At 43.6% G+C, this 24846-nt stretch overlaps 1 protein-coding gene across 1 annotated transcript in view; it reads right to left on the bottom strand.

Moving 5' to 3' along the window:
* The window catches only part of SLC48A1 (solute carrier family 48 member 1), a 36308-nt gene that overhangs the window by 10443 nt on the left and 1019 nt on the right, over window positions 1-24846 (bottom strand). The window lies entirely within an intron of this gene.

Here is a 24846-nt window from a genome sequence, read left to right as displayed (position 1 = left end):
TATTATATTTACTATATAAGACCATAAAGATTATGCTGGTTTAAAATAGACAAGGTAATTGATTTATTGCTTGTACTTGTATGATGATATAGGCAATTTCATAATGACAGACTGGCAAGATCTACTAGGTCATGTGAGCACGTTGCTCAGCATTTTTGTGCAGCTACGTCAGGCAAGTTATGAAAAGTACAAATATGTACAACAAGGAGGAAGCATAGAAAAACCTAACTTTCCATATAGTGACCCTTGGGAGATGGACAGTTCTCCAGATACTCCCTCTGGCCCCACAGCCTCCATAGCCACACATGAATGAATGCCATTCAAAGTTAGGGTGGCAGAAATGAAGGCCCTGGCATGCCTGTATCTCATGTTTTGAATATGGCTACTAGTGATCCCCATCAGATTAAAGTACACCCTGCAGACAGGTTTCACTTTGTCTACTACTCCATCCTACTGTTAAATATCAAGAGTTTATATACCCAGACCCCATTGTACCAGCATGAATGAAGATGGTACAATATTAATATATCTTGCTTATCTTGTATTCTGGTGAAGTAATTCTAACACTCTATCAAAAAAACTATTTTTCTTTTTAATCTGTCCCCGAACTTGTATAGTAGATCCGAGACTCCGGGAGCGCCTGGGTGTACTGTTATGCTGCCACCCAAACCTACCTCTAAAGCCGCCCATACACAGTGCGATTTTTTTACTTTAAGATGTGTTGTACGATTTCCCTTGAAATTCTCTCTACGGTGTGTACAAATGGTGTACAGTTGGTCATACGATACGATGCGTTGTTTCCGATTTGAAATCGTTAACGTGATTCCCATCGCCATAAGCTTTTGCTAGCCTATGGCTATCTGAGGCTGAAAGGTGTAGGAGCTGAGGAGGAGGAGGATGCAGTTGTGCTGGACCAAGGAGTGGCTGACTAGGAGGGAGAGTCGCTCCCATATGCCCCTGCTGATGGATATTAGAGAGAACAACCCGGACGATTATCGCAACAACCTGCGTATGGATGACGCCACATTCCAGGAGTTGCTGCCTCTGGTGACTCCCTATATCCAGAGGCAGGACACCAGCATGAGGATGGCCATTCCGGCTGAGGAGAGGTTGGTGGCTACCCTGAGGTACCTAGATAAGAACATCATCAATATAGTGTTTAAAAAACGGATTATTATTATAAATTGTGTTAGTTTCCCATAAACCAAGATATAAAGTCACGAAACTGGGCACATACGGTGTACCCATCGCGGTTCAGCACTGTTGAATATAAAATTCACCTTGGAATTTAAAATAATTATTCATCAAAATGTACATTATACAATCAAGGATGAACTGTCTCACACCAACACTCAAATTCTCATCCTGGTCCAGGTAATATTTAACTGCATCTCGTCCTTTCTCGTGCGGTATACTTGTGTACAGGGCTTCAACATCTATCGTACACCAGCAAAAGTCATCCTGCCAAACGAACCCATTAAAAGAAACTCAAGGATCTGGGTGGAATCCTTTACATATGATTCAAGAGTTATAAACATACAGTCAGGTGCATAAATATTGGGACATTGACAGAATTTTCATATTTTGGCCTCTATTCACCACAATGGCTTTGAAATGAAACAAACAAGATGCACATATAGAAACCGTTGTAATTCCTACACCGTTCACCTGATTTGGATGTAATTACCCTCAAATTAAATCTGAAAGTCTGCAGTTAAAGCACATCTTGTTTGTTTCATTTCAAAGCCATTGTGGTGGTGAATAGAGGCCAAAATATGACAATTCTGTCAATGTCCCAATATTTATGCACCTGACTGTAGTTCCTAATGTACAAATCGATAAATTCAGATAAATGGGAAGTAGCAGAATCAATCCCTGCAATAGTTGGGCGACCTGGCAGCTTCGCTAGCCGCTTATGTATTTTAGATAAAAACTCGCCATTCTAGGGTAAGGATTAAAAATTTTATTAAATTCATCCATACTCAAAAATCCTTTTAATATTCCTTCTTCAAGAAGTGAACTAATTTCTTATACAATTCTACATGTTGGATCTAATTCGACCTTCAAATACGTGGTAATATAATCTAACAATCTATAGGCCTCCTCCAAATAATCCACTCTGTTCAAAATAACCATCCCACTCCCCTTGTCAGCCATTTTGATAACAATATCATGATTCTACTCTAAATTTCCAATAGCTGCCCTCTCATCTCTCCTTAGATTATTCTTACTCTTATTGTTGCCTATACATATTGGTTTTCAAGAGAGCTAGGACTCTTAAGAATACTCTAGCGCCAAGTAATCTAAGTGTTATTAGGAATAGTAATTGACTTGGGTCTAGTAAAGGCTTTTTCCCTTGTAATAGGTGCAAACTATGTAAATTTGCTAGTAAGGAAAGAAGAACATTTTGGAATATGGATAATAGTAGGTCTTGGGAGATTAAAAATGAATTGCCTAACCACTTTTGTTATCTACATGTTGGAGTGCAAATGTGGGAAACGATATATTGGGAAAACGAAGCGCCAATTGAAAAGTCGTATTTTGGAGCATACTAGAAATATTTTAAATAAATGTACAAAATCAGTGTATCGAGACACTTTTTTAAATGTTGTAGCTCAAAATTAGATAATTTTTCCTTCAAGGCAATCGAGCATGTTGTTTTGGATGAAAGAGGTGGAGACATCCTTAAACTATTAGCAAAGAGAAACTTTCTGGATCTACTCCCTTGGAACGTTAGCACCAAGTGGGTTGAATGAAACATATGATATTACGCCCTTTCTACATGGTTAGTTTTTATGTAAGTTGGCTCCTGGTGACACATTGTTGTTGAGCTGTGGGTTCCTATGCGTTTGCTAATAGGAGTTTATTGATTTGTTGCTTCTTGTTTTAAGTGAGTGACTTGAAATTTTGATTCGTGTAAACAGCACAAGGAATGGCCGGAAAAGATACCTTTATATGAAGGGCAGAGGGTTAGCATACTTACCCGGGATACCGAGCATCGGGATGCCGCCATCGGCATTTTGACAGATGGCATCCCGATTGCCGGTATTTCATACCTAACCTGTATTAATACCTATGTATTTAAAGTTATATAAATAAATATATATAGAGAACACATCACAGCGCTTAATAGAGAATATTTCAGTTCCTACCTATTGCTGGCATAAGGCAAACCTGTGGCACTCCAGCTGCTGTGAACTATACCTCTCAGCATGCCCTGCCATAGTTTTGCTGTTAGGGCATGCGAAAACGGTGCCAGGGCATGCTGGGAGGTATAGTTCCAGAACACCTGGAGTGCCACAAGTTGCCTAATCCTGCCCTATAACATGGACATAAATTCACAACAGGGATAATATTTGTGTCAGAAGCCAATTAACCTACCACTATGTTCTTGGATTGTGAGAGAAAACCCACACAAATTGAGGGAGAACATACAAACTGTACAGATAGGACACTGGTTGGAATCTAAACCAAATAGCCCAGTGCTGTGAGGCAGCAAAGCTATCCATTGCAACACTGTGCAACTCACAAGTGTAACGGTACAATAGAAGTTAAATTATGTAGCCTCTTGTAGGCACTGGAAAGTGTTACATAAAAACAAAGTGAGCAGCACAGATGACGTAGTGGTAAGCATTGCTGTGCTGAGTTCAACTCACGTACATGGCCCACCTGTGTGGAATTTGTATGTTTTCCTCATGCTTGCATGGGCACTATATAAAAAACACCCAAAGGAAAGTATTACAAAAAAAAAAAATCAGAGTATTGTTTATATAGTGATAACTGGCAGCATTGAGTGCATAACATGTAAGGATACTGCCTTTGAACCTCTATATACCCCTGCCTATACCTTCTAATATCCTGCCTACAAACCTCTAAGGATGACGCTATTTTGCGTACGCAGTCATACAGTAAATAAAGACTTAAGACCTAAAACCTGTGGTTCCAAAGCACAAAGTATTATTCAAGTAGAAGTACAGCAGTTACACGCTATGATCCTCATATAATCTTAGCTCAAAGAGATTATACAGACCCAAGTACAATTATACATACGCAGCGCTCTCTGGTCCAGATGTTAGGCATCAGCAAGAAACCCCTCGTCCATCAGCATTCAGCACGAAGAATAGGAACCCAGGGTCAGAGCACACATTTATACCCCCCAGGAATAAACAACACAATAGAGAAATTTGTTGCTAATACCATTGGTCCTAAAGGAGAGGGCATATGTTACAAGGAATTTAACAGGTTGGTTCAAATAGACACAATCCAGCCTCTAACAACTGGAGGTCTCTGGTTTCCCGCCTCATGCAAATCCTAACAGTTGTTCATATAATGTACATTTTGTTGCTTGAAGTCTCTGCGGTCCATAAGTTGAGAATGCATGTTGCAATCTCTCCATCGATATTACCGGAATACTGTTGAGAGAGTACACATCAGTACAATACCAAACATGGCTTACTTATCACGTATAAAACCTTAGTTACGAAATAACATTTATTTCATAGCAATTATAGTAAATGTGCATACTTGAATCTTATACCTTAAAGCTTATGGAACCTTGTATGTGAATATGTAATGTGTGAGTATGTGGGGTTTGATGGCTAGTTAACTTGGGGCAGATGCGTGTGCATGGAGCTAATATTCAGCGTTTTCATACAGGGTCTTATGCATTCGCTAATATGCGACTAGTTAACAGCGCAATTGTGCGTATTAATGTGTGTATGAGAACACCTAGCAGTGTGGAATGCTGAGCATTATAGTTCCATGACTTGCTCATGCCCCAGCAGCCCCTACCCTTTTCAGGCGCCAAAATACTGGTCTTTGTTTTCCCAGGGCCTGTGTAGATGCAAATTAGCACAGCTACAAGACCCAAACCTCAAATAACACTCTTGGCTTTGAAGGTATTTTATTGTAGGAAGCCTGCTAATGTAAGGTACTACAAACGACCCTCTTGCTGTATTCGAGCAGTGCCACCTGGAGTGAGAGCAGATGTTATGTCCATGAAGCTCGTCTTCACAGGCTAGTTGTCACGTGGCCATTTGCTCTGTTTAGCTAATGCAATCCAATTTTGACATACTGTACAGCCATTTCTGAAATACATCCTTTAGGGGAATTATAATAATACACACACTTTATCCAGAGCACCCAAACTACGTAAAGTCATGAAATGGGCTTTTGATGAATCGCCGTAACTTATGGCGATGGTCACAGATGCAATCGCATGATGCTAATAGTAATATCGCCACAAGTACTAAAGTGTGAGTTTATCTAAAATGGCGCTTAGGTGGCCATTCGCAAAATGGCATCTTGCGATCTCATTTCCAAGATGGCGTCTTGCGGCCAGTCGCAAGATGGTGTCGCTGCAATCCAATTTTAAACTGATCTTGTCTCAGCCAATTATCCAGCTTTGACACATGGTACCTTCATGCCCTGGGCTAACATTTACTACTAACTTTTCTGCCAGGATTCGCTAGAGATAATGCAGTAAACACATCTGAAGACAGCACGATGTTAAGCATTGCATGCTGCCAGTTATCACTGCACACTGACTATCGTTTAGGATATTTTATTGCTTAATTATTTTTTAAACAAATTTTAGGGTCTAGAAAGTGCTTTATTTTTTTATTTTATTTTTTTTAAACAATTAGCTCGACATATGCGGCTCAGTCATATTGGTCCCTGGTCTCTTGTCTTTTTTTCTCAGATTAGCATTTTATTTTTTTCGCACTGCTATAGCACACAAAGCCACTAGTGGTGTACAGGGTACCATGTACTTTTGTCGCATTAGCAGTGCGAAAAAGACAGAAGTTCAGTAAATGATGGAGAGTAAAAGATGCATGGTGCGGCTTAGTTGCATTATTCATGGCATGCCAAATGGGACTGCTTAACATGATTCGAGGATAGGTGTATGTGGACACATCTTTACAACAATGCTGCATAAACAGAAAAGCTAATCTGCTTCAATTTCAACATAAAACAGGAACTCACAGAATAGTGCTTGCTCAAACACAGGAAGCCTCCCAGCGTGATTCAGCTGTTTTCTAACAATCTCAAATATGCAAAGTCATCGTCACTGTGCTGACCTTACCACTACTGACCAACTCTTGCTGTTAAAAGTCATGTTTTTGCACACATGTTTGCATGCGATTAACTTCCTGTTTTCTGCACAGATTTTGTAAAAAAAAAAAAAAAAAATGCTGTGACTGACACCAGTAGGAATCGTTATGTAATGCCGGCTGTCAGGATGCCTCCTGTCAAAATACAGACGAAAACGGCATCCCGTAGGTTGCCTAACCCTAACCTCACCCCAAAAAAGCCTAACTCTATTCCTGCTACGCTACCTAAACCTAACAACCCCCCCCCCCCAACCCGCGGCTAACAGCCAAGATGCCCCGGACTTAGCTGGTTCGGGTTGGCGTCTGTGCGTTTTCTGGCGTCAGGATTAAGATAGGAGTCAATATTTCAATGCCTACCTTAAGTCCCGTGTCGGACTTCCAGAGTCGGGATTCAGACCGGCGGCATCCCGTCCGCTAACTACATCCCCACCAGTATACAGGATGGTTCCCCAGTAACTTAACATCATTGACCATTCCTATTTGTGCCATTTGGTTTGGGTCCTGGGCCACCTGCAAGTATAAAGTGCATTCTGATCTAGTTGCCCCAGGGGTTTTGTTGCCTCCACCAGACTCCTAGGGGTATATTTACTAAAGTGCGGGGTTTTTAGAAGTGAAGTTGTTGCACATAGCAGGAAATCAGATTCTAGCTATTATATTCTAGAAGCTGCTAGATCACAGGTTCTCAAACCTGGTCCTCAGGACCCCACAGAGTATGTTTTCCAGTTCTCTTCGCAGAATCAATAGTGAAATAATTATAACCACCTGTGGATCTTTTAAAATGTGTCAGTGAGTAATGACTACACCTGTGCACCTGCTGGGTGCAATCCTGCCATGCACACCATTGTTATTGTGTCCTCCTGAGGATGGATTCATGAACATTAACATTAGCTAATGTGAGAGAGGCCTTCAGTTGCTTAGAGGTCATCCTTCGGTTCCTTTGTGACCTTACAAACTATTAGACTCCTTGCTCTTGGAATGATCCTTGTTGGGCGACCCCTCCTGGGGAGGGTAATAATGGTCTGGAATTTCCTCCATTTGTGCACAATCTGTCTGACTGTTGATTGGTGGAGTCCAAACTCTTTAGAGATGGATTTGTAACCTTTTCCAGCCTGATGAGCATCACCAACTCTTCTTCTGAGGTCCTCAGAAATCTCCTTTGTTCATGGCATGATACACTTCCACAAACATGTGTTGTGAACATCAGACTTTGATAGATCCCTGTTCTTTTAAAAAGACAGGTTGCCCACTCACACGATTGTCATCCCATAGATTGAAAATACCTGACTAATTTCACCTTCAAAATATCTGCTAAGCCTAAAGGTTCACATACTTTTGCCACTCATATATGTGATATTGGATCATTTTCCTAAAAAAAAAAAAAAAAAAAAAAAGAGCAATTTTTTTTTTCTCATTTGTTTGATTTGGTTCTTTTTACCTACTTTTAGGACTTGTGTGAAAATCTGAGGTAGTTTTAGGCCAAATTTCAGCAGAAATATAGAAAATTCTGAAGGGCTCACAAACTTACAAGCACCACTGTAGCACATAGGAGGAAAAAAAGATTCAATTCCGTTTTAATTAAACTTCCAGCGATTACTCAAATCACCCACCACCAGTGGGATATAGCCTCGTACCAGAATGGAAGGTGTAAACAGTATTCCAACAAACAACAAGGTTCTTTTTCCCAGGTTTAAAAACCTGTTTTAACAGAAGCTGATGTCCTGAGTCTGCCTGTCTAGAGTTTGTATCAACGTGTATAACCCTGGGGGACTGAAATCCCTTTTATCACCTACTCCGTACTGCCATTGGTTAATGACAGGAAGTGGTTCCAACATCGGTTAAAATCAACACAAAACAAACATACCTTTTATTCTGGGCAAATTGCACTGTTATTTTTTGTCATTTCCTACTGGCAAACCTATTAGTATCAAGAAAACCAGAGTGACCGTAGACACTTCCAGTCTCAGCGTTCTGATTGGTACGCACCTAATGGATTTTAGGAAGCGACTCACTTACTCCCATAGGTGAATACAACATCACGTGGTGACTCGGGACCCTCATCATGTGTTCCACCTCTGAAGCACAGACTGGTACCTCCCCGATCATCTTTCGTACCGACCATAGCATAAACCCTAAGGTCTGAGTGCTACTTCTGGTTACAGGCTGGTATGAGTCATGCGTTACATCTCTGGAACGCACAAATGTCCACCCTCTTCTCTATACCAGAACCCAGAAACTTGTGTTCCGCTTACTGGAATGTGAAGTATTTCCTGTAAATACATTTGTAAAATAAACAAACTCCCTAGGATAGATTACAAAGTATCAGGGGAGACAAAACTTCCCATCAATAATCCTATTGAACACTAAAGTACATCTATTCAAATAAATAGCCAAAAACAGACCAAACCAAGGTACACTGGGCCTGATTTAGAGTTGGGAATAGAGAGAGATATAGCACTTAACTGTGTACCTGGACAAACCATGTTGCAATGCAAGGGGTGTAAATACATTTTATTTTTTTGCATGTAGGGTAAATACTGGCTGCTTTTGTACGTAGCTCACAAATACTGCACAGCTTTATTATTACTCTACAATTTAGATGTCAGTTTGGACACCTCCCTCCCAAATCTAAATCTGTACATTTTAAATATGCCCCATCTGCAGTGCAGCATGGTTTCACCAAGATTATCAGTTGCGAGAGATATCTCACTCTACTCCCAGCTCTGAATCAGGCCCACTGTGCCTTTCCAGTGGTATACATTATACAGGACATCATATTAAAGTGCAATGTGTCCATAATTTATGTATAATTAAAATAGCATAAATACATAAAAGTAGATATATCTAAAAAAGAAAAAAAAAATGTTGCATATAAAAAAACACTTTAAATAATGATTTTGAGATAAAATGGTTCTTATAAAGAGTGTGGTATCAGGGTTTCTCATCTCTTCGTTCGCCAACTCATTTTCAATCCCCTTTTTTCTCCAATGCTGCCTAACTTGTTTAATACCAATTACTTTTTCTATGCCTGTGGCCGAATTATGATGACATTCTTTACAATTAACCTTTTTTGCTGTTCCTATGGTACAATATATGGCAACATATACAATTCAGGCGCATATAAACTAATGTATTTAAACAAAGCATAATAACTTAAGAGCTGCTCCTAATAATGAGTTAATCTGTTAAACTCATTTGATCTGGCTAAAAAATGGAAATCCTGAAACATGGTCAATTCACACATGAAAAATGTCTTCAGTGGCTAATAGTAATAAATCTAGATTGACTACTTCGGACAAAGAGCGCTGTATATATAAAAAAAATTACAATTTATTACACAGTGAAGCAAAGTGTTCAGCCCATCTCTCTTTCAACGGTCTTGATGTTCGACCAATGTACTATAGTCCACACCTACATTCAACCAGATATATACAGTTCCTACTGTTACATGCGACAAAATCACCTATAGTAAACTTAAGATCTGTCGATTTCAATGTATATTCGACTATTTTTCCCCTCTTGATAGACATGGTTTCTGCACATTAAACATAATCCGCATCTACAAAAACCCCTTGGTTTTTATCCTGCCCCTTCTCCCCGTAAGGAATCGGTATGATTTATCGCCGGACCCATGCCTGGCGGCTGGAATCCCGACAGCGGCATCCCGGCAGAGGAAGAAATCCCAATCGTCCAAGGTAAGTATTGTCTAACCTAATTCTACCCCCTAACCCTAACCTCCCCCCACCCCCAGTGCCTAACCCTAATCCCCCCTTCCCCACCGCCTACACCTAAACCTAGCCTCCAGGGGGATGCCTAACCCTAAGTCCCCCCCCCGGCTATCCGCACTCGGCATCCCTTCGATCAGGATGCCAGGAGCCGGTCTCCCGGCGTCGGTAAAATGACAGGCGTCTAGTTTTAGACGCCTGTCATTTAACCCTCGCCGGGATTAAGCAGTCGGGAAGCCGGCTGTCGGGATTAGGTCCGCCGGCTTCTCAACTGCATAAGCCCCGTATGGATAGCACTTTTAACAAGCTTATTTCTGATGTTTGGGGCCTTTTTATATATAAATTGCAGGTGATCTGAACCCAATTATGGGGTCTTGTTTCAATAGGTAGTGGTGCTTTCTTTTTTATGATGCTCTCCACCTGTTTATGTAGACTATTGTAGTGGTAATAAATGGTAAAGACAAATTTTCAGGTTCTTTCTACTCGATTTGTTGACCAATAAATCTCTGTTCATCTTAATCATCTCCTCTATATGGGGATCCAGGTCTTTTTTTTTGTAGAACCTTTTTTCATAAACTTCCACCTAAGATCATTTTCTTGTTCTCTAAATACTCCTATGTCAGTGCAATTCCTCCGTACCCGCCTCTAGGTATAGTTTTCAGCCATAACAGGTGGTGACTCCGTGATTGCTTTTAACATTTATAAATGAATTGCTATCCATAGGCTTACTGAAGTTTTTTGTTTTTATGTTATCCTCCACATATATGATGAAATCTAAAAAATTAACCTCTTCTTTAAAGTAATTAAAAGTTTTACAGGCCACTTTGGTATCGATGCTCTACAGCTTCCGGGCACAATATTTCCCCAATCCCATATATTCTCTAGTACCGTATGTAAAAGTTGTCCAGCACAATCAATTGCTCAGCAAGATAGGTGGGGAGCCAATCCTTAAGGAAGTAAAATACATAATGTAGGACTTATTACAACTCAAATCCATGTGCCCAATTCCAGGCATTGCATTCTTCCTCTCCTGGCTCCTGCACATATGAAGAGGTAGCAAATCCTAGCTTTAAAACATAGTACATTTTTATAGTATGTATTGTACAACAGGGAAAGATCTCTCTCGCTGCACTCCTGCTACAGATTGTAATGTTGTTAAAAAGTCCAGTGGTGATAGATTTGCTTGGTACGTTATGATGCTACAGAGGTGACATACGTTATGCCCCTCCCTGTAACACATCTGTCCTCCCCCACCGCTGTAAAACATTTACCATGCTTCCCCTTATAACACATTTCCTACACCCTAAGAGAAGACAACCAATGTATCACTCACAAGACTAAAGCGGCCCATACACGGTGCAATAGGCATCGTGCGACGCAGCAGAGGAATCAGACGTCCGACATATCATATCCGATATGCCAGCTCCCCCCTCCTACACCCGCATAGCGCTGCATGTGATCGCACATCACATGCCATGAGCGACTGAACCTGCAGTAAGATCAGGGGGTGTGATGTACAACCACACAGGTGTACGCTCGGTCTGACATCATGCCCATACACGGTGTAATATAGCAGCCAATTCGTATCAATCTGTCGGATCGGCTGCTTTATCGCACCGTGTATGGGCCGCTTAAGGGGGAGAATTATCAAAGCCTCTAGAGATTGGAGAACGGGACAAGTTGCCCACACCAACCAATCAGCTTCTAGCTAGCATATTATAAAATGTACTGATGCATTCTCTCTAACACTATCCTGGACCTGTTCTGCAGGCTGGAAAAAAAAAAAAAATATCTCATTCCGGGTCTCATGCAGCCCGCAGGAAAGCCATTAGTGATGTCAGAGGTTACTTTAAGGCAAGCCTGGAAAAATGCATACAAAGTCTAGGAACCTGTGCCCAAATTTAAGAGCCACCAACTTTATACAGTGAGCTATGCATTATTAAGCGTTTAGAAGTTCTAATGAAACTGTAGCTGCACAGTCTACCCAGCTAATGTCCCACAAATCAGTCTATGCCACCACTTTATACAAGTGCCCCCATAAACTAGCATGTGACATTCAGTATAGCAATGCATACCCATTTCAGAACCAAGCCTGCCACCCCACCAGCTGTGACACCACATACTAATGCATGCCATGACAACAGCAGTACCTGCTCCACTTGCCAGGAACAACTTTTTATTCACCAAGGCAGAGAGTATCATGACAACATATAAATACATAATTATACCTGTAATATAGCATGTTCCCTGCACAACGATGATTAGTCACATTTAATGCGCATGGTTTAGAGGAGATCACAATCTTGCATTCTGAAATCATGAATGAAGCATATTTGAGATTATAAAGGATTTATGGTTACACTATACATTATTTTGAGTAAATAAAGCAGAGTAACATGACTCCTGCTATTTGTGTAAAGCTAATGATATTATTGTAACGGTTCCTCCTCATCTGTAAAGGCCGGTAATCACCAATGTCTAGTCTGTACCGGCCTTGTGGCAGCATGGCCCTCAGTAACGATGTCCCCCGAGATGGGCGATGTCGCTGACAAAGCGCGGGAACGTGCATAGTCAGTGACATTGATGGTACACACTAGACGATGTGCCTGATAAATGTTACGACATATCGGACGACCTATCACTGCGCATAACCCTATTTGCTACATAACTTAATGAACAGTATTTATATATTTTTTTTCTTGAATACAAATGGGAAAAATCTAAAAGATATGTAAAGGTGCACAGTACATATGGGTGGAGCAGAGCATTATAGTGGTGGGGTCAGGGGGGCATTAGAATATTCACCACTTTAGGTGGTAGAGTAGCTTTAAAAGATTAGCCCTATCTTCCACAATGATCATTTCAATTTCCAATGTTATTTTGTTTTTGTACGTGCGAAAAGATTTTGCGCTAAGAGCTTTTAATGCCAGGTTAAATTTCTACTAACCCAACAATATATGTTGCGAGATGCTTGTAATACCATAAATAGATTTCAGTCACTTAAACCGGCCAAACACTGAACGATAATCAATCGTTCTAATCATGCCGATTTGTGACTGTTCTGAACAAGAATTGTTCAGTGTATGTACATGAACTATAATCATCCAATGCTGGAAAACAGCATAACAACAGTGGTGATCGTTGGTTTTGATTTTCAAACGTTCTAAATCGGTTAGACTGACGTTCTGCTGATTTCATTCGCTGTACTTAATATCGTGCTGACACATCACTCAGCGTACGTAGGCACTGCAAAAGCTTTAAAAAAAAAAAAATATGTCTCAGGCCTTCATAAACATTGGTCGGATGGTCTACTAAATCTTTCAGGGTATGGCCAGCTTTATTACTAATTTCAGTTTTCTATTTACATGGGACAGAACTGGCATGGTGATGTGTTAGGAAATCCTGGCCTGGATGTTGGAGACTCAGCTAGCATTGATTTTGGGAATAATGATGACCCCCATCGAATGTAAAGGAGTGGGTATATTGGCAGGTTATCCTACAGTGTGAACAGTTAACAGGCCTCTAAACAGCTTCATCTTTGGAACAAAGGTTGCCTCACTGTAGATGTTTACAGCTAAGTTCCTGGACCTTGTACATTGAACAGCATATTAGAAAATGCTATTAGTGCGTGATCATATAAAACATGTTTGACTGTTGTTTAACAAAGTACTTATTTTAGCGGTGTTCATAGTTTAAAAATAAAAAAAATAAAATAGTTTAAACATCATAAAACAAATACGAAACTTTACATAGTTACCACATATTCACAAGTGTTTTTATTGAGATGATTACACTTATCAGTTCCCAGGAGTTTCTGGAAAAACTTGCAATTCCCAAAGTAACTTTCACAAGAAATCCCTCTCCCTCCCATCCTCAGGAATGCAGTCATTTGGAAAAAATTACATGTGGGAGGCAAGAAATATTAGGCAATGAGTTCTATGCAGATCTTGGGCAATAACGGACATAAAAAAACATATTTCATATAGGATTTCCCGGCATGGAACGGATTTGAATAAAGAAAGCAATGGTTAGAATTGAGATAAATGTTAAAGACCACCTCAATTATCAGTCTCTTCAAGATTTTAAAGCCTTTACTTAAGGTGCAAACTATTTATTAAAATGAATCATGCAGCAATAAAAAAAAAAAGCTGCTGATGAGCCAGATATCACAGCATATGGGTACCTTGAAACTGAAAGGGTCATGATCGGGTATGGTGTAAAACATGATCGGAAGAGGACCACTGATCGTCCTTATTGTCCTGTGAATGCGATCTTGTGTGACTGTACTAACCAGCTGCTTGGTCCAGGTTCTCGAACAGCATAATGATAAAGTAAAATATACTATGACAATGTTAAGACCATAGCAGGAAAGCTACAAAATTTATGTCATTTTTAATAGTATTGCTTAAGAGCAAAAAATAATAGAATGTCATTTACAACTATTTTAAATTAAACTCTGTGAGCTAACATGTCTGTGTGGGTTATGGGAGATATACGTGGTACACTTGGATCAATGTGTAATGCCGGTTATACACCAAACGATATGTCGGCCCGATCCCACAGATCAGGCCCACAACTCGGACACATTCTCTAGTGTGTACCCACTATACACGCTCCTGCGGCCCAACATTAGGGTCGTTCCATCGTCCGTGCATGGAGTGACCCAACTGCTGACGTTGGCAAGTTCAATGGTGCCGGTTAAAGATATGTGGGTCAGTCAGTTACCGGATCGTGCAGTGTGTACCGACCTCCCAATATAACGATCATCGGCACCATCGGTCGTCGCATCGGGTGGCCGGGTAATGTGTATCCAGCTTAAAGCTTCTTGTTCATTAAAGTGTATTCTTCTCCAACACACTGTGAAGGTATCCAATTAAGTCATTAATTAGCTAGGAACTAGTACTGAAAGTGTGGTCTCGTCAGTCAGTTCTCTGCTGATGTAACAGATACCTAGTGAGCTGATCAGCTGCATACACTTGGTGGAGGTGACACTTTGGAGAGAATTTACTAAGCAGCGGCTGTAAGCCGCAGCCTCCCGACGTGTTGCATGTGAATATTTTAACCAGAATCAGTGAAGAGCACGCCAGGCTTTACACTGACTGAGGGTGCAATTTTAAATATGCTTGTGCAACCCCCTGGGAAGCAGCGGCTTACAGAAGACAGCTTCGTAAATTCTCCCCTTTGTCTTGTTCTCTGTTGGCAGAATGAAAATCCACAATAGTTTATACACAATTACATTTCTATTCAATTGTAAAGCGTAACGGAATAGGCTAGTGCAATCTAAGCAATTGTTAATGATATTCACACAAACACTAATACAAACACTAATATACCCCTGTATGGACCATACAATGTAATGACAAAAACAAGTTTATGCCATTCTGCATATTGGGAATGACCAGTCCAGAGTCCAAGAATAATCATGTTTAAGCCAAGCAAAAAAAAAATAAAAATATTGGATTTTCTTTTCTTCACCTGCATAATTACAAGAAAAAAAAATGGTTCTATTATGACTGAAGGTGCATACACACACGATTTTTGAACAATTATCGTTAACAATATCGTTTATCATTCAAAAAATCGTTCACTTTCTAATACCCCTTTCCCACCAAAATGCCGGGTCTGACCCGGACTTGGAACAGGGTTCCTATCCGGATCAGACCCGGAATTTAGCCGGCGCCGACTCTGGATATTCCCGAGTCGGCGCCGCTCACACCGCAGTTGGGTCTGCATAGACCAGGCTTTTCCGGCGTGAAAGTGGACGCTTGGAGATGACGTCATCTCCAAGCGCCACTGAAGCTGGACCAAACGGCCGGCTTGCGGCGCACTGCAAGTCATCAAGACCCGGAGTGCGCCGTACACAGCAGGGTTTCACGGGCTACGCCAGTGTTAAACCCTGCTATTTACCTTGTTTGGATTGCCGGGTCACTCGACCCGGCGATCCAACCCTCACCCCTTTTACACCAAGGAGCTGCCCGGGTTAACCCTGCAAAAACCCAGGTTTTAGCTCCTGTGTAAAAGGGGTATTAGTTAAAACGATGAACGATCATTCATGCGCGTTCACGTTTGTAGTTTAGTCAGGCTGACCAACTGAACGATTTTCAGTAAGGGAATATGCAAAAATTGTAGTTCAAAAAAATCGTTCATTACCTTTAGTAAATGATCGATTTTAGTAAACGATTTTCGGTCATTTTTCCCTTGAAAAAAATTAACGAAAATAGTTTACTAAAATCGTTCATTTACAAAATCGTTGTGTGTGTGTATGCAGCTTAAGGCATAACCTGTTGCCAAAAGAATTTTGGTAACCGCAACATACTATATTTCTGGCTTCATTACAAGCATTATTCAAATGTTGGTTAACCAGGTTCAATTGGTGGTTCTGCAGTAGTGTCTAGTAAGTGTTGTGGTGCCATAATAGAAAATGTACCAAATACCACAACTGATCTATCACAGAAACATTGTAGACAAACTGTACAATTACCAGTATACTTTAAAAAGGGATTCTTACTGCCCGGAGAAACTTATACTGAAGCGAGGCTAATTTGCTTTAACTACGGCTTGTCCAATTAGTGTGTTTATACATTGCGGAGGTCTGGTCAATCAGACACCTAATTACTAAATCTTGCAACCCACGCAAACGTGACATGTTTAGTAAACTAGGTGAGAGAACAGATATTCAGTGGGTCCATGTTACCCTTCTTTAGAGCACTGTATACACAAAGCCAGTTCAGTATTCAGTGACTCCCAGAATTCTTGTCACAATGATTAAATTGCAATCTAAAAGGAGTGTTTTTTTTTTTTATCTGAAATACATTTTTTCACATCTCTCAATTAGTCTGCCAATGTGGTTGAAAACAACCAAATCCTCAGACAAAATCTATCTTAAATGTATTCCCAAATCTCCCAAATTCCCTCATTGTTAAAGAGAAAACAGATGTTTGCAATGACTTTGTATTGCTACTAGATAGCTTGCATATTCCGGGACCACCAAAACACAAAGCTAATTGAAAATATTAACTACTGGCACTGAATTCAGTTGGAGTTATTTCCTGCTAGGTATACTGCATATGAATTTAATGACGGTCAGAAGTAATTTTGGCCTAGAGTGCGTTACAGACATATTGGCAGCACTTTTTGCCTTATCTTGCAGAATGCAGCTGTTTTTAGTGCAGCCAAGCAGAAAACAATCAATCCAAACAAAAGTACACAGCTCTCCAAGAACACAGGGATGGTTTCAAACTGTTGAGAAATAAATACCAATAAACATAACCATCAAGACAAAAGCCTAACAAAAAGTATAATAATAATGATAATATTGATGGGCCAAATTCAGAAATGATAAATATGAGCATGCGGCATGAAATTCAAAGTGAATTTTATACAAGAATTCATTGTATATCCTATTATACTGCATCACTATTTCAGTTTTTTTGTGACTCCGTTTGGTAGCTGCAGGCTTTACTTTTTGCACCATAGGGATGGCCATCGACCATCGGTGACGCATCATCATTGATGGTTTGTGGCCGATGTTGAATGCTGTAATCATGAATGGGGGAGAACCAGAGGGTTTCCCTCCATCGATGGTAGTAAAACATAACTGAATGGCCGTAGACATCCGCAAAGTCCCGTCCCCAGTTTTCGATGGCCCTGGTCAGAGAACAGGGATGACCATCGGTTGGTGAAACTATCGATAGTCCTCCATTGCATAGTTGGTCACCATTGATGGCCACTTGCTAAATTGCCATCGATGGTAACCATCGAGGTTACCACACCAATGGCCATCCCTATTGCACCATGTATTAGCTGTTCATCCAGGTCAAAACAAACAGGAGAGTCAGCTGGGGGTGGACTCCTGTCTGCAATCAGCTGAGAGAGCTTGCATAATTCAGAGCACAGCAACAGTTAGCACAAGTGAACTACATGGCACTGAGCACTGGAGGCCATATTAATGTCATCCATTAGGCAGGGTAGTATTTAATTTTAGAATAAATTAGGTTGATTTATGCTGTACATAATTCTTTTTTTCCCCAGAAGTGTTCTCACCCATTTTCACTTGGTATAAGGCCCTGCAAGTATATACTCAGTGGGCACAATGCTGCAGGAGAAACATAACCCGATTTAGTTGCATTTAATTGCTGTCAAGAGCAGTAAAAGCAGAATTGTCACACGCCGGCCTGGAGACCCCAGAATCAGACCCCGTCGCTTACCTGTGCGGGCGCTGACCCGCGCTGTCTTCCAGCTGCCGCGCTGTACGCTCCTTCCTCTTCTCCCAAGGCAGTCTCCGCTGTTGTCCTTTGGAGGGTCCCGCTGCTGGGCTGCTCCCACGCCGGCTCCTGCTGACCGCTGGTCCCCGCTGACTACCTCCAGGAAGCGCTGTCCTCCGGTCCATGGGCGCGGCCATCTTGGATTGCCCATGTGACCCCACTACCACCAATGAGGAGCCTTCTCCTTCTCTCTCAGCCTGTCAGCTCCCAGTGTCCACTATAAAAGGATCCCCAATGCTCACACAAGTTGGCAGTGCAACTAGTTTCTTAGTTTAGCTAAGCAAGCCTTCCCACTGCGCTCCAGCCGCTCCACGTAGCCACTCAGCTACCAACGTCTACCCACGGCTAACCAGCCGCTCCACGTAGCCACTCAGCTACCAACGTCTACCCACGGCTAACCAGCCGCTCCACGTAGCCACTCAGCTACCAACGTCTACCCACGGCTAACCAGCCGCTCCACGTAGCCACTCAGCTACCAACGTCTACCCACGGCTAACCAGCCGCTCCACGTAGCCACTCAGCTACCAACGTCTACCCACGGCTAACCAGCCACTCCACGTAGCCACTCAGCTACCAACGTCTACCCACGGCTAACCAGCCGCTCCACGTAGCCACTCAGCTACCAACGTCTACCCACGGCTAACCAGCCGCTCCACGTAGCCGCTCAGCTACCAACGTCTACCCACGGCTAACCAGCCGCTCCACGTAGCCGCTCAGCTACCAACGTCTACCCACGGCTAACCAGCCGCTCCACGTAGCCCCTCAGCTACCAACGTCTACCCACGGCTATCCAGCCGCTCCACGTAGCCGCTCAGCTACCAACGTCTACCCACGGTTATCCAGCCGCTCCACGTAGCCACTCAGCTACCAACGTCTACCCACGGCTATCCAGCCGCTCCACGTAGCTTCCTAGCTACCTCGTTACTGCCGCATTCCTCAAACTCCTGTCAGTTCGCTGCACCCTCTCATGCGGAGAAACTTCATTAAGCCAAGTCTCCTCCAGCGAGCGTCTGCGCCAAGTAATACAGATCCAAGGCCCAGTCCGGGAACACAGCTCCTAAATTCCACGCTTGTGACAGTTTGCACTGGCCAGATGGACTCGGCAAGTGGTCAAGGATCTGGGATAGAAGCCTCGCAGGATGTACTATCCCGTCTGGAAAGACAGGAGACCTCTCAGGCTCAGCTGATCCAATTTATCAAAGATATGTCGTCACGCCTGGACAACATTCAGTCCTTACTGGCTCATCCCGCTCCCGCTGGCTCCCAAGCCGCCTCTCCTCCTGTGGTGTCACCTGCTCCTCCGGTTCTACCTCCTGCTCGTCTTCAGCTCTCCCCTCCGAGCAAGTTCGATGGCAACCCCAAATTATGCAGGGGTTTTTTAAACCAATGCGAAATCCAATTCGAGCTACAATCCGCCAACTTTCCGACGGCCAGAACCAGGGTGGCATATATCATCTCCCTACTCTCTGGCCAAGCACTCGATTGGGTCTTGCCCCTTTGGGAGAAGTCGGATCCCCTGCTCTCCAACTACCCCGAATTTGTTGCTACATTTCGCAAAATCTTTGATGAACCCGGAAGAACCACTTCCGCATCAGCTGATATTCTACGCCTCCGTCAGGGCAGCAGGACCGTCGGCCAATACGTAGTCCAGTTCCAAACTCTGGCCTCAGAACTCAATTGGAACGAGGATGCCCTCATCGCTGCCTTCTGGAGTGGCCTTTCTGAAAGGCTCAAAGACGACCTAGCTTCCCGTGATCTTCCAACCAGTTTGGATGGGTTAATCTCTCTCTGCAACAAGGTGGATCTCCGTCACAGGGAGCGTGCCTTGGAAAGAGGCAGATTTGATCGTGGAAGGCCACATCCAGTTTCCCGCTTACCCTCTCCTCCTCTGGGCGAAGAACCCATGCAGGTCAACCGCTCTCATTTATCGGCTGAGGAGCGGCAGAAAAGGCAGAGGCAGAACCTCTGTATGTACTGCGGATCTCCTCAACATTTAGTTAAAACTTGTCCCATTCGTCCGGGAAACGCCTCCTCCTAACTTATGAAAGAGAGGTTAAGTTAGGAGTTGCCATTGAATCACAAAGGAAGTCTGATTCCACCATCCAGGCTCATTTAAAGTGTCCTCGAGGTTCCAAAGCTGTATTAGCTCTCCTGGATTCCGGAGCGGCAGAGAACTTTGTCACTACTGAATTTGTCCAGAAGCATCAAATCCCCATGGAAGCGTTGCCTCGAGTCATCACTTTAACTGCCATCGATGGTAGCCGCATTTCTAGTGGAACCATCACCCATCGTACAACACCACTTAAACTTACCATTGGGGTGCTCCATTCCGAACAACTATCCTTCCTAGTGATTCCCAAAGCCTCTCATTCTTTAGTCCTCGGATTACCCTGGCTACAGAGACATTCACCTCAAATCGATTGGACCACCATGCAAATAATTTCCTGGGGTTCCAATTGCTTCAAAGGCTGCCTTCAGCGGGTAATACCTATCAGATCTTCCGTTGTACGGGATTCTACAGACCTGCCCAAAGCCTACGATGGGTTTCAGGACGTCTTTAGCAAACAGAGCACAGACCTGTTACCTCCCCGTCGTGATTGGGACTGTCCCATAGATCTGATTCCCGGGAAGAATCCTCCTAGAGGCCAAACCTACCCTCTAACTCTCCCTGAGACTCAGGCCATGTCGGAGTACATTACGGAAAACTTAAATAAAGGCTTCATTCGACCTTCCACGTCTCCAGCAGGGGCTGGATTTTTCTTCGTAAAAAAGAAAGATGGTGGCTTGCGCCCGTGTATTGACTACCGGGGTCTTAATGAAATAACTATTAAGAATCGCTACCCTCTTCCTCTCATTACAGAGTTATTTGATAGAGTCAAGGGAGCCACAGTTTTTTCCAAACTCGACCTAAGAGGAGCCTATAATTTAATTCATATCCGTCCAGGCGATGAATGGAAAACGGCCTTCAACACCAGGGATGGGCACTACGAGTATCTCGTTATGCCCTTCGGCCTCTGTAATGCTCCGGCCGTCTTCCAGTTTTTCATCAATTAAATCTTCCGGGACCTCTTGTACAAGTGTGTGGTCGTTTACTTAGACGACATTTTGATTTTTTCTCAAGACCTCCAAACTCATCGAGACCAGGTCAAACAAGTCCTTCTGAGGTTGCGGTCCAATCAACTGTTTTGCAAATTAGAGAAGTGTCTGTTTGAGGTCTCGAGTGTACCATTCCTGGGATACATTATCTCCGGAACAGGCCTTCAAATGGATTCGTCAAAACTACAAGCCATTCTTGATTGTATGGATTTTAAGGAAGAGACCAAAGATTCCTAGGATTTGCCAACTACTATCGCAAGTTTGTAAAAGGTTTCTCGACTCTGGTAGCTCCGATTACAGCCCTCACCCGCAAGGGAGCAGATCCAACTATATGGCCCGTCGAAGCTACCTCTGCATTTCAACTTCTTAAGCAAGCCTTCATCTCCGCTCCCATCTTAAAGCAACCAGACTCCACCCGGCCCTTTATCCTGGAGGTGGACGCATCCTCTGAAGGTGTCGGTGCAGTGCTCTCCCAGCGATTTAAAGATGAAAAACTTCATCCCTGTGGTTTCTTTTCCCGGAAGTTTTTGCCTGCAGAGAAGAACTACACCATTGGAGATCAAGAGTTACTCGCCATGAAACTAGCCCTCGAAGAATTGCGATATCTTCTAGAAGGAGCTCATTACCCCATTACCATTTTTACTGACAATAAGAACCTCCTTTATCTTAAATCTGCAAATTGCTTGAACCCTCGTCAAGCCCGGTGGGCAATGTTTTTCTCCAGATTTAACTTCAAAGTCTCCTATCGCCCCGGTTCACAAAACCTCAAAGCCGACGCACTCGCCCGTTCCATGACGAGCAACCCTGATCTACCCATGGAACAGCCCCAACCAATCTTGAATTCAGCTTTCTTCGCCTCTACCCAATTATCTTCTATACCCCCGGTTGGGAAGACTTTCGTCGCTCCGGAACTCCGCAAGAGGTTACTGCAATGGGCTCATGCTTCCCGGTTCTCTGGTCACCTGGGTATGGATAAAACCCTAGAATTTATCCAGCGGTCCTATTGGTGGTCTTCGATGAAAAAGGACGTCAGGTCTTATGTGTCTTCATGCATCAAATGTGCCCAACACAAGATACCTCGGCGGGTTCCACACGGTCAACTCCAACCTCTTGCAATTCCATCTAAGCCATGGACTCACCTATCTATGGATTTCATCTCTGATCTTCCTCCATCTCGGGGCCACAACACAATTTGGGTTATCGTGGATCGTTTTTCTAAAATGGTTCATTTCGTACCACTTACTGGGCTTCCGTCTGCACCTCTACTCGCCCAGAGCTTTATAAAAGAGATCTTCAAGCTCCACGGCCTTCCTCAAGAGATCATCTCCGACAGGGGAGTACAGTTCGTAGCGAAGTTCTGGAGGTCACTCTGCTCAGCCCTTCAGGTAAAACTCAAATTTTCTACGGCTTATCATCCCCAGACCAACGGTCAGACCGAAAGGGTCAATCAAGACCTGGAACAGTTCCTGCGCACTTTTGTCTCCTCCTCCCAAGATGACTGGATTGAACTTCTTCCTTGGGCCGAATTTGCCCACAATAATCATTATCACACGTCCACCAGCTCAACTCCTTTTTTTTACAGTTTTTGGTCAACATCCTCGAGTGCCAGAGTTCCCTCTTCTTCCCACATTAGATGTGTCTGCGGTCAAAATGTCCCTTCAACGGTTCTCCAACATCTGGGAAAAGGTTCGTTCCTCTCTGACTAAAACGTCAGCCCGGTACAAGAGATTTGCTGACCGCCAAAGACGAGCGGTTCCAAATTTCCGACCTGGGGATATGGTCTGGCTCTCTACCCGAAACCTAAAACTCTGAGTACCCTCGATGAAATTTGCTCCGCGATTCATTGGTCCATTCCCAATCATCAAAGTCTTGAATCCTGTGGCTTACAAGTTAAAGCTTCCTCCATTTCTTCGCATTCCAAGTTCTTTCCATATTTCTCTTTTAAAACCACTAGTCTTAAACCGATTTCAGAAGGTCCTGCCTAAAGCTTCTAGTGTTCAAACACAGCAGGGAGAGGAGTTCGAAGTTGACAGAATCTTAGATTCCCGTTGTCGATACAACAGTCTTCAATACCTCATCGACTGGAAGAATTATGGTCCGGAGGAACGAATCTGGATAATGCCTCCGATGTCCATGCACCCCATCTGGTCAAAGCGTTCCATGTGAAATTACCTCATAAACCAAGGAAGTGTCCGGTGGCCACTCTTGAAGAAGGGGGTACTGTCACACGCCGGCCTGGAGACCCCAGAATCAGACCCCGTCGCTTACCTGTGCGGGCGCTGACCCGCGCTGTCTTCCGGCTCCCGCGCTGTACGCTCCTTCCTCTTCTCCCAAGGCAGTCTCCGCTGTTGTCCTTTGGAGGGTCCCGCTGCTGGGCTGCTCCCACGCCGGCTCCTGCTGACCGCTGGTCCCCGCTGACTACCTCCAGGAAGCGCTGTCCTCCGGTCCATGGGCGCGGCCATCTTGGATTGCCCATGTGACCCCACTACCACCAATGAGGAGCCTTCTCCTTCTCTCTCAGCCTGTCAGCTCCCAGTGTCCACTATAAAAGGATCCCCAATGCTCACACAAGTTGCCAGTGCAACTAGTTTCTTAGTTTAGCTAAGCAAGCCTTCCCACTGCACTCCAGCCGCTCCACGTAGCCACTCAGCTACCAACGTCTACCCACGGCTAACCAGCCGCTCCACGTAGCCACTCAGCTACCAACGTCTACCCACGGCTAACCAGCCGCTCCACGTAGCCACTCAGCTACCAACGTCTACCCACGGCTAACCAGCCGCTCCACGTAGCCGCTCAGCTACCAACGTCTACCCACGGCTAACCAGCCGCTCCACGTAGCCGCTCAGCTACCAACGTCTACCCACGGCTATCCAGCCGCTCCACGTAGCCGCTCAGCTACCAACGTCTACCCACGGCTATCCAGCCGCTCCACGTAGCCACTCAGCTACCAACGTCTACCCACGGCTAACCAGCCGCTCCACGTAGCCGCTCAGATAAATATATATATATATATATACACACACACACACACCTGTTTCCAGGGGCATCTTTAGAGAGAAGGAGGTCCGTGTGCATCCCCCATCACGGGCCCCCTCTCTTCACTCTGGTGTCCGGCAGCGAATAACGCGGCTGGCCGGACACTGCAGAATCAATAGACTCTGGGCAGGGTCTATTGCGCATGCGCAGATCAGCCGCCATTTTCCCAGCGATCTTCTCACAGCGCATGCGCAAACGCTGGAAAAATGGCTGCGATGGCCATTTTCCCATCTATTGAACAGCACTGGGAGACCCGACGCAGGACTTCGGAGACGTAAGTATGTGCTGTGCGGACCCCACCTGGATCCAGGGGCCCGTGTGCATCGCACACCCTGCACCCATTATAGATACACCCCTGCCTCTTTCCAGCCTTTTGCTGCTGTCACAATACCAACATGCTGCTGCTTGTACACTCCAGGTTGTGCTGAGAGGTATAAAGCATTAAGAATTATATATATATATATATATATATATATATCTCTTTAGTGCTCTTTTACTTTTATTGAGCATGCCTGCATTTCTGGATTAACTATTCTGAATATTACTCGATTCACTGCAACAGGTTACTATTCCCAATCGATGTCCACGTTGATAGTAAATTATGGCATTAGGGTA

The sequence above is a fragment of the Taudactylus pleione genome, unplaced genomic scaffold, assembly GCF_031769625.1.
Source record: "Taudactylus pleione unplaced genomic scaffold, aTauple2 ptg000065l, whole genome shotgun sequence".
NCBI lineage: Eukaryota > Metazoa > Chordata > Amphibia > Anura > Myobatrachidae > Taudactylus > Taudactylus pleione.
Note: the sequence above shows the minus strand (reverse complement) of the source record. Positions and strands in the feature narration are given on the sequence as shown.